An 11,950-nucleotide genomic window follows, 5' to 3' on the forward strand; every position below is an offset into this window, starting at 1 on the left:
GTGCGAGCAGCATCAAGTGGAAAACACAATCATATCTGGGAATGGAAGCCATAAATCACTAAGTGAAGCACAAGGTCCTAGTGTAACACAGAGCCTGACACCTTATATCTGTAAGTCTCTACTTTCTTTACTTCCAAGTTAACTGTGAGGGCAGCTGCAACCTGCCCCATAGTATGCAAATTAGGATCAACCCTAAGGCTCCTGGTAGGTAACCAGTGCAATGTTCAGACTGAGGTCAAAGGAATCCAAAGTTTGCCAATTAAAATATCCTATGGAAAAGGAAAGCAAAGTGGGTGCAAGGGAAGTGAGAGAGAGAAATTAAGTTTCAGAGACAAATTACCAGGGTAAAGCAGATGAAAGAATCAGACTTTCTGGCAATATATTTAGACACTGAGTTCTGAAGAGGTCCAATAATCAATGTGGTCCCCTAATGTGGGCAGGCATTCAGAAACTATATAAGATTTTAAAATGATTTTTCCCCATTTCGACCCTTGTGAAATCCTCTTAGTTTTTCCTATTCCACTGACAATCTCTCAATCAGAAATACCTCAGCTGTCATTGCAACCCAAGCTATCTGGTGAGTCAACAAAACAATGCCATTTTAAGTATCTTCACTGATCAAAGATGTGTCCATAGAATTTAACTGACAAATCTGAATCCCTTTGATTTTCCTGGGTGTAAGGTGGGACAGGCATTATGCAGATTTGAAATCTGAATCCAAATTAAAGAAGCTTTGGTTGACTCCAAAGCTGGAAAAGACCTTTTTTCCAGATCCATTTTCAGGATGAAGGAAACTTCACGAGACTATTTGGTAAAATCAAATGTCCATGTTTTGGAGTAAAAAACTCATGAGGACAGGTTGTCAGAGTTTGACAGCACTGAACTCAAGCCATTTGATTCTGTCCATAATCCCAAACCTGGTCTATACCTAACCAAGATCCAGATTCAGACCACCTCCTCAGCCTATCTCTACAGAAAAACACCTCTCCTGGATGCCTGTCAAGTTAGTGGGTTCTGCGATAGCCTTAGTCAAGCTTCCCTGGTGGGCACACACTGGGCTATTTTGGATCCCAACACTGGACCAACGTGCTTTTCACTTGCAGAGTCTAAGCAGAGCCAAGGGATTGCCTATTGTTTTGGGTCTCTCTTCAGAGTCTCCATTTATCACTCCCTTCTGAGAGTAGAACCTTATCATTCAGCTGCCTAGGTCCCAAGACTACACTGTCCCTCCTCTCCCTTCCCCCGATTCCCAGAAACACACCATTCCCAGAGCTCTAAACTTGAGGGCACTTTGGTACAAGGTTGTCCCTTAGGGTGTTACCCCAAAATAGAATTAAGGTACCCTCACAATAGCTGGCCCATCCCTCCTCCCACCCCCGGTTTATAAAAACAGTCCACCTGTTTTTCTGTTATAACCAATCTGTTCTCACTGGGTATACATCTTGGCTACGTCTACACTGGCATGATTTTGCGCAAGAACTCTTTTGCGGAAGAGTTCTTGTGCAAAAACTCTTCCAGAAGAGAGCATCTACACTGGCATGTTCCTTTGTGCAAGAGATGTGCTTTTGCACAAGAGCACCCATGCCAGTGTAGACACTCTCTTGCACAAGAAAGCTCTGATGGCCATTTTAACCATAGGGCTTTCTTGTGCAAGAAATTCATGTTGCCTGTCTACACTGGCCTCTTGTGCAAGAACACTTGCACGAGAGGGCTTATTCCTGAGCAGTAGCATCATAGTTCTTGTGCAAGAAGCACTGATTTCATACATTAGAACATCAGTGTTCTTGTGCAAGAACTCGCAGCCAGTGTAGACAGGCAGCAAGTTTTGGCGCAAAAGCAATTGCTTTTGCGCAAGATTGCACCAATGTAGATACAGCCCTTCAGAATGGCTAAGGAATATCATAAACTTGCATGAGTTCCCTGTTTTAGAAACTCCCTTGAATAGCTTGAATCTGTTACCACAGAGAACACCAGTACTGCCTGCCAATACATGATTGACATAACAGGTATTCTTTCCAAAACAAAGCACTTTTTTGTGGGGTGTAAATAATAATCCCTGATACAATAATAATCTAAAACCCAAATCCCTAACCACATGTTAGAGAGTACCCAAACCACAGTAACTTACAGTTAAGATGATTCTATGTGGCCACATCCTGTTTCAGATGGTCAGTCTCTCACAGGTCACTGACAGTTCCTGGTAACTCTTGAAGTGTCATACAGAGAGATTCCAGTTACCATTAACATAATCCACCCACACTCTAACACTAAACTGTGCTGTAATCATAACTAACGGGCTTAGTGATAGAAATGTAGCCGTGTTAGTCTGGGGTAGCCGAAGCAAAATGCAGGACAATGTAGCACTTTAAAGACTAACAAGATGGTTTATTAGATGATGAGCTTTCGTGGGCCAGACCCACTTCCTCAGATCAAATAGTGGAAGAAAATAGTCACAACAATATATACCAAAGGATACAATTGTGTTCATTTTTTTTAATTGTATCCTTTGGTATATATGGTTGTGACTATTTTCTTCCACTATTTGATCTGAGGAAGTGGGTCTGGCCCACGAAAGCTCATCATCTAATAAACCATCTTGTTAGTCTTAACAGGCTTACTCCCTCCAATGTATTCTGCTGCTGCTTCTTCAGACTTTCTGCTACAGTCTGCTCTACTTTGACCCTCAGCTCAGCTTCACCATGGCTCCCCACGGTCAGGTCAGCTATCTGCTCACTCCTCCTTCACTATCTATCCAGTCCTGATAGTCTCTCTTGTCCTTTGCTTCTCTAACTCTTTCTGCTTCCCACTGGCACACTGACTTTTATATGATTTTTAAATTCTATTTTTAGACATGACAGCATCAGATCTTTACTGCACATGCTCGCATATGCGTTCATCTCACTCCTGAAAGTTAGTGTGTTCCAGCTCCTGTCTAGTTTGTCAGTCAGAATGGTTCCCTCTCACTTGAGAAATCTGTCCCTCCTTTTCCCTTCTGGGAAATTCTTCTCCTTCTCCACTGGATATCTGGTTTTCCTAGGCTTCAGACTCCTCTCCTCCCCTTCCCCCCCCCCCCCCAGCATTGTTCTGTTCAGACATGGCCCATTCACTTTTTGATAGTCTTTAATGCCTATCACAAGGCATTGTGATAAGAATAGAGTAAAAATAATCATGAGGGCTTAAACACAGAACTCACAATATCAACCAGAAATCATCAATTGCACATAGACAGATTCCCTAAACAGGCACAGAGCCATTCAGCACAAACCTGGATTCAATTCAGTCTCTAGTTTTTGTTTGCACCTCTACAACAGCAGCAATTCCAGACCACCTGACGTGGGAGTGGGGGTACCAGGGAATCTTCATAGATCCAAGAACTTGGCTTCCCACAGTCTTTTCCTCTTGAATAGTCAGCTTTCCACTGAGTGCAATTGCTTCACTGTTCTGCAAACATTTTGATTAACAGAGCCAGGGAACAGAACAGCTGCTTCATTTTTATATTAGAAAACACAGCAATCCTATTTGGAGGTTGAATACTCACTGGTAGCTTGTGAATTATAGATTATTTGCGATTCTGAATACGAGTAAGATTTTTACAGACGTAAAGTTACTGATTATTAAATGCCTTTTCCAAACAATAGGCTAGATTGAAGTGGAGAAGGAGTGATGGTGCTCACCCAAATTTTGGGCACAAACATGGCTTGGTACCCTTGAAAATGCCAAAGTGAGACTCCATTCACTGATTTTCTTAATAGGATCGACTGTCCTTGTTCTGTTCAGCAATGTAGAGTTGATGTTGCTGAGGGAAAGATAGTCAATTTATACCTCCCTTCCCAAAGCACTGCATTGGTTTTCTAACACCTTCACATTTAGAAGGTGCTTTCTCAACCATAAGGATTCTAAAATATATAGAACTGTGGGCATCGTCCTGAAAAATTATCAATCCAGTGGACTGCTTTGCTGTGAGGTGGTCACGTCTGACATGTAGCCAAAGCAAAATTATTTAAAAAATACATGACTTGGATAATTGATTTAATGGGCCAGTTGTCTTACACTTTCCTGCCAAACTATTCTATACTAACTTAAGCTGAGCAAAATTATTTATTGTGGATTTTTTTTATGAACTTACCTTATGGAAAAGTTCTATAGAATTTAATCAAGCATAAGTTTTCTATAGGTTATTTTGAACCATCCAGTAATATTTAATTCATGAATGTATCTCTGCTTAGAATTCATACCTTACAAAGAGGGCATAAATGTACAATACTGTTTTATAACATGTACAGCTTTCTATTGAAGTTAGCTTTGGTTTTTTTTCTCCTTATTGCAGTGTAATTGTTATTGCTTTCTGTCCTTATACAATAGAAACACCAAGAAATGTCCTTTGTGTTCAGTCAAATCATGCAGCAATAAGAGGACTTACTGTAGAACCTTATTGACTTCTTTATTACCTTTCATTGGATTCTTCCATAAAGCTAATCTTTTATCCTTGCTCACAGAATATACATAACCCACTTGTGATTGCCTCACATGTATTTAATAAATATCTTTTTTGAATTTTTAAACCATCTGGTTCCACTGGTATTCAAATATTTAACCTGTGTTGTTTACTTGTGACATGACAAATAGGTCACAGTATAGTTTCTAAGTCATGACTGGATGAACATAATATAAGAACATAAGAATGGCCATGCTGGGTCAGACCACAGATCCAGCTAGCCCAGTATCCTGTCTGCCGACAGTGGCCAATGCCAGATGCCCCAGAAGGAGTGAACAGAAACAGGTAATCATCAAGTGATCTCTTCCCAGTCATCCATTTTTAGCTCCTGACAAACTGAGGCTAGGGACACCATTCCTATCCATTGTGGCTGCTGGCATCTAGATAACTACAGGCAGTCCCCGGGTTACATGGATCCGACTTACATCGGATCCCTACTTACAAACGCGGTGAGGCAACCCCGCACTAGCTGCTTCCCCCCAGCAGACCAGGGAGACGCGAAGCTAGCATCCCCCCCCCCAGCAGACCAGGGAGACGTGGAGCGGCTTTTCTCAGCAGACACCTCAGCTTGACTGAGGGAAGTGAGGTGTGGGAGAATAAAGGACTGAGGGAAGTGAGGTGTGGGAGAATAAAACTGAGCTCTGGAGAAATGTTTGGCTAGAGTTTCCCCTACAATATGTACCAGTTCCGACTTACATACAAATTCAACTTAAGAACAAACCTACAGTCCCTGTCTTGTACGTAACCCGGGGACTGCCTGTACTGACATAAGTGCCTGCACATGTTTATTTAAATTTCTGTTTCCACAGATAGTTGTGGGCATGATTTTGAAGTCTGTTTGGGCAAAAAATGTTTACTATTAAAATGTAGTTGTTCAGATATTTTCCAGAAAGCAAAAATGAAAGGATTGAGAATGAGGCCCAAATGAATGTACAGTGAAAGCTTTGTTATCTGGCACTCTGTTAACTGGAAAACTTTGTTAACTACCATTGCCTGCAGCCACAATACCACCATGTCTTCAGCCACATGCACCTGACCCCCGCCTATCCAACTGGCCGTTGTGTGGCTTCTGACAGCCAGCACTGGTAGCTAACATCAGCAACAGGAGCCTTCTTCCTCCTCAGCCTGTCTCAATCTGCTGAATCTATCAGTAGGTGGCAGGGGCAGGGCAGTAAGCTTTGTTATCCGGCACATTCAATTAACCAGCAACTCCCATTCCCCATAAGTGCTGGATAAAGCTTTCACTGTATAAAAATAAAATGAAACATGCACAAAATGTTTGCATTTCACATCACATTAACTGAGCTAAATATTTAATCCGTTAAAGTTAACATGTAATTAACCTGGTAAATGCTGATACATGGTTTTAGTAATAGTTTATACAAGAATACCAGTAGATGCCCTTTAAGCGTGGCCCCTTAAGAAGAGTCCCTCTGTATTGAAGATTTTGTTCTGTGTCTCATTCTAATCTTGTGCCGAACGATAGGTGACTTTGTCCCTTGTTTGGAACCAGACACAGAAATTCTATCTAAAATACTTCCCTGGCTGTTTATATTTTTAGTACCAGTCTGCCAATGGCTATGTGCAATACCTGACCTGTGTGCAAATAAAGATTAAAGCCTACAGAGCTGGCAGACCTTAGCTTTCAAAACTACTCCTAAGAAATGTGCCAGGGAAGATTAACAGACTGACTGGGCCTGATCTGGCAAACAATTTGAAAAGTGCTTTCCACCAGGATAAAAACAGCTGTGAGGACTGTACTTGGTAATGCTTGCAAGGTCAGGTCCTTAAGGTTTCAACTTCTGACACTTGAGTTCTGATGCATTTGCCTCAATGATCGTTATTTATGTTACATTAGAACTTGAAGGCCACAGCCAAGATTAGGTCTCTATTGTGCAGGGTGATGTATAGACATATTAAGACATAGCTCCTGCCGCCTGAGGGTACGTCTAAACTACATGGCTCCATTGACAGAGCCATGTAGATTTGTTTGTTTGGCAAAGGGAGATGAAGCCGCGATTTAAATAATCGCTCCGCGCCGACCCGAAAGCCTTTTATCGACATCCCCGGTAAACCTCATCCTACGAGGCATAACGGGGATGTCGATAAAAGGCTTTCAGGTTGGTGCGGAGCATCCAGACTAGCGCACTGAGCCGACAAACAGCTAATTAGCTGTTTGTCGGCGCAGCGTGGCAGCCATGTAAATTTAAATGAAGCCACGATTATTTAAATCGCAGCTTCATTTCCCTTTGCCGATCTGTCTAATCTACATGGCTCCATCGATGGAGCCATGTAGTCTAGACACACCCTATGAGAGCTCATAATCTAAGTCTCAGAGGGATAGCTGTGTTTGGTTTTGCAGATACAGACTATGAGGAGTCCCATGACACCTTAAAAACTAATAGATTTATTTGTGGGTAAGCTTCATCATGCATTTGACAAAGTGGTTTTTACCAACAAAAAAAGCTTGTGTCCAAATAAAGCTGTTAGTTTTTAAGGTGCCACAGAATGCCTTGCTTTTTTCTGATAATTTAAACAGACCAGATGGAGAAAGGAAGGATGGTCCCCTTTTTACATATGGTCAACTGAGGCAGGAGATCTTGGTTTTGATGAGATCCACCATCCATACACAGCAAGTTGTAGCAGAACCAGGAATTCAATTCTAAGATCCTGTACCTTAAAAAGATCTTTTTTCCTGTTAAGGAATCTTCTTCCCTTCTGAGACCATTGCCATTAGTGTAGTTTATATTGTACAGCTACACTGGGAAATGAATGGGCTCCCATGCAGGTCTCTGCATGACCAAATCATGCCTTTCTGTAGCACCTTTCTTCCAAGGGCTCAAAGCAAGTTACAAAGCCAGTAGCGATCCCAGTTACACAGACAAGGAATTCAAGGCACAGAGTTTGACTGGCTTACCCAGCACTTACAAAACAAGTCCATGGCAGAGCAGGCGAAAAACTGGGGAGTCAAATGACAGATTCCAATCAGAAATCCAAAATGCTATTTATATTTTTCATTTAGGCCCCTGTGCCTCGTCAGATGGATTAACTAATAGGCATGTGTGTAAATTTGCCTGCAGTTGAAAGGGTAATGTTTTGGAACTCCATCTGCTAGTGATGGAGCTCTCTCATAGGGTCAAAAGATGTCTATAATCTCACCAAATTCATGAAGGACATGGTGTTCACTGTGGTGAAATGAATAAAAGTAATTTGAATAGTTTCTTTATCTATATATTTCAGTTAGACTTTTGCAAAAGTAGAATACCATTTTTAAAAAACAAAATAAACCTCCTGTCCTCATGACACCAAGCTCAGTTATCTCCAAACTTCCTCCTTGAAATTCTCTACTAGCAGGAGAGCAAACATGACAAGTTCACCCAGAAATTGGGGCTTAAAATAATATCTGAAACTGAGTTTACAGTGAAAAGCTGCTCCCAGACCATACATTGAAAGGGTTCTGTCTGCCTTTTAGAAACCTATAAACAACAGTAACAAAATGATGGTCTTAGCTCTCTGCTTCAGACCCAATTCACCTCAATGTGGTGTTAACTGAAAAGCCTGACCTGCGGACTTTGCAGTACTATGAAAGACACTTCATACCCATTCTGGCAGCCTATTGTATTATTTTCACTTTTCATACCAGAATAAACTCTCTAAATACTATGGTAAATGGTAAAATTGAAATATCATAAGTGGTCAAACAGAAAAGGATTTGTCTACATGCCTGCTTGCACAGTTTATGTAAAAGTTAACTACAGTTTTAAATCTATTTTGTTACACTGAGGCAACTATGAGTTGACACTTCCCACTTTAAACTCCAGTATAGACACTTCTGTATACTTCTGGTTTAATACTGATTTATAGCAGTGGAGCTTGTCACAGTATAAGCCAATTAAAGAAAGATCTACAAGAACATTCATGTATGGGTTTGCTCTAGTTTATGTAAGCTCATTTTAAAAGGTGCTTTAATTTAAATTAGAGCAACTTCTGTTTTTAAACAAGACCAAACTTTCTTGTCCAATAACCTCACCTTGTGCAGTAATGACGGTTCTTCGAGATGTGTGACCCGGTGGGTGCTCCACTGTAGATGTCGAGTCATCCTGGTGGGACACCACTTGAAGAAAGAGGCAGATTTTTTTTTATTTCAGCCCCTTGAAATATCTTCTTTTAAGCAACTGCTGTGGAGGATGGACAAATGTTTATTTTTATCCACTTCTGCAAACTTGTCTATATAGCTTGGAGAGAGAAAAGATGGTCCAGTCAGAAAGCCTTAACTTTACCTCTGGAGCCTCAGCAGATAGCTAGGTATCAGAATGATGGGAACAGGGGCGGCCCGTGAGCCTAGGCAAACTAGGCAGTTGCCTAGGGTGCCGCTGGCCCAGGTGCCCAATGATAACGTCCCCGGCGCCCCGTGATTACATCACGGTCATTGACAGCTGTGCAGGCAGGGGCGCCAATCGCGCCTTCCACCTGGGGCGCCAGCTGCCACAGCCAGCCTCGGGCCACTCCTGTTTGGGAATAACCATGTCAAAGAGGCTAAATGTTATGGACCCAAGGTCCTCCCTTCACAGAGCTTTACAAGCTAAATTATAAATGTAACAAGAAACAACAAACATACCATACAAACCAGGAAAGGAGGGGATGCAAAGAAAATCCAGAAGAAAGAGGAAACTGCCCTTCAAAGAGCTTTATAACCCAAATTCTAGTCATTCATATTGTCTCCATTCTATTTTATTAGTGTGGGGTGAATACTTTCACAAGCACCTATTATTTTGACATATGTCATTCCAACATAATGTGAGCATCAACACAGCCATTCCATTGTTTTGAAATAATTTCAAAATAACAAACATCTTATTTTGAAATCTGTAAACTTCATTCTACGAGGAATGACACCTATTCCAAAATAGCTATTTCAAAATAAGGCATGTGTAGATGTTCAACGGCTGCTATTTCGAAATAGCCCCTCAGCAGAGCCATTCTAAGTTATTCTTCCCCAGTGCCTCCTGGGGCTCTACATTGAAATAGCACATCTACATTAGCAGCGCCTGCCTTGGACTAATTTTGAGGCTTCCCTGCAGTGTAGACAAGCTATTTTGGAATAAGCTATTTCAGAATATTTACCCTCAGTACCCTCAGTGTTGCTGGAACAGAAGTAGGCAATGATGTAAGGGAGAACAGAAAAAGAACACAAGTAGAAAGGAACAGTCCCAGTTAGAGTTATCTTTATGTCTCCACTTAACAATTTGGTTTCATCAAGACTATATTTTCCCAGGCTTTATCGTTGAATCACTGTGTCAACTGTAAGAAAATAAGTAAATGGATAATTACTGCTACCACTAGTAATAAACATGAGCCGAGAAAGCAATACACAGTAATTGATAGCTGCATGGGCCAAATTCCACTCTCAGTTAGACCCATGCAACCTTACTGACTTCCATGAGAACAAAATCTGGCTGTGTGTGTTGGTACAAAGTCTCTTTCCCAGAGGCAGATATCCAATTGTCCCGACCTCGCAGTCAGCACTCTGTGAACTACAAATAAATGTGTGAGAGATGGGAGGATCTGTACAAATCCCAGAAACACTCCTTATACCCTCTCCCAAGCCCCAATAGAAAAAAAACCTGGAAATTTTGGGAAAAACTGAAAGGAAACTTTTATGTGAAATATTTTCTCTCAGAGTGAAGAGTGAAATAATTTTTCAAGTAATATTTAAAGTTGTGTAATTACTCCTGCACTTTAGTCCTATAAAATGATTACTAATGACTAATTAATAAGTTTTTCTAATGAACTTACTTTATTTCATAACTTCTAATATTAGGCAGTTAAAATTCCTGTATACTTTAGGCCTATATGTCAATCTCTGTAACTCCCTGGGGGATATTATTATAGTAGCATCTTTACAAGAGAACAGGAGTAAAGGGACCTTCCTTTGGGAATGACTGCCTGCTTCTCTTACATCTGTCCCAGAAGTGGCGTTTGGTGTGGAGACAACACGAGCAGGAGGGAGAAACAGCTGATACTTTGAAGCTACTCTCCTGACTGGTCCTGGTGAGCAGCCCATTCATCCCAAAGACATCATCTTTCCTCAGATGGAGGGGAGCAAAGTCTAATGCCTGCTTGTGTGGAGTCACTGGGGCTGGTAGTAAGAGGTCTGTGACTTCAAAGCACTGGAGAAGAACTGTGAGGGACTGGAATTGATCCTGCCTGAGTCCTGACCCCAACTCCACAGGAGGAACAAACCACACCAGCACAGAGGAGCTTGTATTATCTTTTTTTTTCTTCTCCATCAGCAAAAACAGTGTAACCACCTTCTAACAAATGACAATGTCATTCAGACAAAAAAGGAACTATATTTTGCATATACTGCCAAATGAAATACGCATTTCCAAGTGCTCACAGCAAACACACCCTTACATGTATGAAGTGTCCTACAGATATTAAATAAGTCCTTCAGGAATAGAAATGAAAGTCAAGAAGAAGAGCATGAGCATGAGTTAGCTGGCACTGACAACACACCTCACCTCTGTTCCTTCAGAGGGTCCCTTATCCTGCTTTCCAAATGTGCTCCCCAGGTGAATGCTGTGTCCCTTATGCTACTCAAGAACCCACCCCACCTCCCTACCTTCAGCAGGTCCCTTATCCGTATGGTTATGGATGAACCAGGCACCCTGGGAAACAAAGGAAGCATAGGGGGGCCCAGAATGTAGGTACATAGTGAGGCTAAGCTACCCTGTGGCACAGTCGCTAAGCTACCTGCCTCCAAAGCCGGGGTTCAAGCCCCACCCACCCAACCTGGGGTCAACCAACTTGCAACAATTGTTTTTGATCCAGAGGTCCTTCTGCTTCTGTGATGTCAGCATCTAGAAGTGCTGAATACTCAACTACCAGGAGAACAACAGGCATCTCAACCAATTACATCCAAATGACTTAATGTGTAGACAAGTTGATTTTGAAAAAGAAAATTGACTAAGCTCTTGCAACAATGATATTCCATTATCAGGCACAGAAAACAGTTATTTGTAGGCAGCATTAGAACTATTAAGGCCATCATACCAATTACCCAGCAGCCATTCTCTCAGCAACCCTCTTGTATCGTCAGACTATTCATATGCAATGCAAGCTGTGTAAGAAAAGAAAAAAAATCATTGAAGCCCTTCATCTGGCAGTGTTTGCAGACCCACGGAAAAATGTATGGGGGAAGAACCAGATGAACTTTGTTACAACAGCCTAATATTTACAAAAGCATTGAAACAGGAGAGAACAGATATACTGCAGAGTATATCAGTGTTGAAATCTATGAAGTACTAGAAAAGATGGAAGAGGGAAAGTATTTGGTCTGCTGTCAACTTCAGTAATATACAAACAACATGGGACATGATAATGGACAAATATCCACATGTTATTGCAAAAGGATGGGCTTTTGCTTCTCTTGCATCAGTCATAGTTGGCACA

The sequence above is a fragment of the Pelodiscus sinensis genome, chromosome 3 (assembly GCF_049634645.1).
Source record: "Pelodiscus sinensis isolate JC-2024 chromosome 3, ASM4963464v1, whole genome shotgun sequence".
NCBI lineage: Eukaryota > Metazoa > Chordata > Testudines > Trionychidae > Pelodiscus > Pelodiscus sinensis.